The sequence below is a fragment of the Malaya genurostris genome, chromosome 2 (genome assembly GCF_030247185.1).
Source record: "Malaya genurostris strain Urasoe2022 chromosome 2, Malgen_1.1, whole genome shotgun sequence".
Lineage (NCBI taxonomy): Eukaryota > Metazoa > Arthropoda > Insecta > Diptera > Culicidae > Malaya > Malaya genurostris.
In genome coordinates this window covers 337,846,431-337,849,640 of record NC_080571.1, presented here as the reverse complement: position 1 = coordinate 337,849,640, position 3,210 = coordinate 337,846,431, and positions in this window count along the sequence as shown.

Below are 3,210 nucleotides of genomic sequence, written 5' to 3'. Positions count from 1 at the left end.
TTCCTATTACAACAGAACTTTTCCAAAATACACTGGAGAGTGAATGTTCCTATGTACACGCAGAGAAATTGAGCATGTTTAAAATAACAAATCGATTAGTAGATTTTTGAACTTGATTTCTGTTTATTTCAAGCTAGATCATGATTGTTACAAACCAATTTCTCCCATCAACATTAAAAATAATCTCTGTTTAATTTGAATCAAAATTTAGGTATAACCAAATGAGAAGTATATTTGTTTCGGCTGAGTTTATTGTTGAAATGAACTAACTGTTTATTACATGTCAACCAAAGTTGAGTTAATGTTATCAGCCATGTCCTTGTTGATTTAACCGTTGTGCACTCGAAAAAAAAAACACCTTTAACCACCCGAATGGGTACCCGGGTACCCATTTTTTTAAATCGCTGTAAGTTGAGCATTTTTCAACCGATTGAAGTAATTTTAGCACTGTTGGATTCAGGAACTTAAGCTCTTTGGGATTGGTACCCATAAAGATGGACATGGTGCTCCTGGTTCCCAGGAACCCGGATATCCTAAATGAGTTCCGACATCGAGGCATTTATACACGGATTTCACGTATTTTTGTAATCTTATCTAAGAATTGCTATATGAAATCAAGTGCTATGCTGAGTTGTTATGTTTATATATTTCAGGGGGCATCCGTTATGTACGTAACATAAAATTTTGAATTTTTCTACCACTCCTTTCCCCCTTTGTCGAGCATTTCTCAATCTTTTCACCATGTATTGTCACGTATTTTTGAAACCTCTCCCCCCTAAACGCGTGACGTACTTTATGTATGTTCCCTTATATACTTCACTTTCTTATCTTCAGTTTGAAAATTATTATGTACTTCAGGCCTATTGCGAGGAGCACGCAATACAATTTTTAATTCTGGCAACAAACATTTCGAAACATCACGAAGTTACTTCCCAAACAGTTTCGTTCTCATTTATATTTCCTTTTTTTCGTTCTATGAGAGTAAGTCCAGAATAGGCCAACTACCCTTTAGATGACGTCATTTTTCTACAAAAGGTTCATTTTGGTACGGCCTTTCTCAAATAGCTGGTTTGGAAAAGTTTCAAATTAGTAAATGACATTTATGGTGGAAAACACAAGTGTCGGAACATTCTACGGAAATCCGGATTAACGGGAACCAGAAGAACCTACTACAGCAATATACACGGCCATCGAAAAGTGGATAAATTTCTGAATTTACCCGTACTGAAAAAATTCAAATCGGATGGAATTTGCCTTAGTTACAAGCATTTTTATTTGTGGGTACCCGGGTACCCATTCGGGTGTTTACGTAATAAAAAAAATTTGAGCCCCCCCATTCGACCCCCCTTACTGTAAAATGAAAAGTCAAAGCATGAGAAGTTATGGTCCAACTAGTTCTTGGAATTGACCGAATTGCAGAATCTTAGTTTAAACCTAACTCAGAAATTTCTTATTTTGAAATTCGAAAAGGTACCCGGGTACCCATTCGAGTGCATAAGGGTTAATTCAGCTATATCTTCAAAACAGGAAAATAATTTGGTTCGATTTATCTATGATCATATTTGTGTTAAGATACAACTAATTTTACCGTTTAAATGAACCGTAATAGTTTTATTTCTTGTGAACCAGAGAATTTTTTTCCCGCGCGAATAAACCAGGGCATTCTTTTTTCGCGGATAAAGGTAAGCGCGTTTCATAAGTAAAATTTTATCTGCTTATTCATTCTCGTTTAAGGTTTTCAACAATTCAAGTGTACATTCTCTTCACAAAAAACCGGACTGATGGAACACCTAACCGTTGGATGTTATAAAAATCGGAAAACCTTGATTATGGTATGTGAATTCGTTCGTTCATCAACAAAACTCCTAAATATCTTGAAAAATTCATAATTGAAAAAAAAATTGTTTTTCAGGAATTTTATAACGAATATAAATCGAAATAAAAGTTGTATCAAAAATTACCTTGTAAATCTTTTTATTCTTAAAAACGAACAAAAATGTATGATTTCAACAATCAAAAACGTTAGTTGAAATAGCTAAATTTAAGGTAATTTATTTCAACTAAAAAGTTTGTTACTTTAAAGCGCAACATTTCTTAACTTTATCGAAAGTTCGTTCATTCATAACAAATGTTTCAAATTGAATTCACTGTGAAATTGTTTGTCAAAAAAATGACAAGAACGCACAAGAGAAATATTTGTTGTTTTTATCAAAATGTCGCTTGAAACAAACTAACCCACTGAGTAAAATTGATTATCATGTTTTGTAGTTTCAAGCAGCAATGTTTTCTATATCAAACCAGATTTTCTTTTGTCACTATTTTAACAAAAAAATCGTTGCGAGAAACCCAAATTTGGTTATATTTACAATTTTTTTCTCTGCGTGTATTTTGACAGCTTTATTGGAAAACATCATCGTTTAAACAACAACGCAAGCTACATGTCGAACCGTCGTTAGAAGGCCACGGTTGTCAAATTTGGGCGGCAGCACGGATGAACCACGGTTCGCAGCTTGGCTAGCTTTTCATGTTGAGAGTCAAGGCTCTTCTTGAGAGCCGCGGTTCAATTTTGAAGAGCCGTGGTTCGTTCGCTCATTGCTACGAGTCGGTTTAAATGAACGGCTCGTGAGCGCTCGCCCATCACTAAGTCGTGTAAATTTCATTTTTTCCCTATGTTTGAAACAGCGATGCCAACCTTACGGATTCATCTGTAGATCTACGGATTTCTGTCATTTCTACGGATCTACGGATGAATCATATGAAATCTACGGATTTAGCATTAATTTACCAGAAATCTCCAGATCTAGCATTATCTATCTATCTATATCTATATATATAAAAATTCAGAGATCATTCTTTGTAATCGCATCACGTAAGAACGGATGGACGGATTGAGATGATTTTTTTTTTGTTTGATCAGTTTTTACCCCCACCGGGTTCGTACATCAAAAAATTAGGAAAACTTGCCGGAAAAGTAGGAAAAATCCATAAAGTTTTTTTGTATGGACAATGGAATTTTCCGTTGAAAAAGTCGTCAATGATTGCTAGATCATCGATAGGTGTTTGGCGCCTAACGAGTTGCATAAGCGTCGAAAAAAAGAATACTAGATCGTTGAAAAAATCGTTTGGCGCGCAACGAATAGTTTTGTGTGGAGATTTCACATGCATACTTGATTCATATTATTTGTCATTTCGAGCCACGTGCTTAATTGG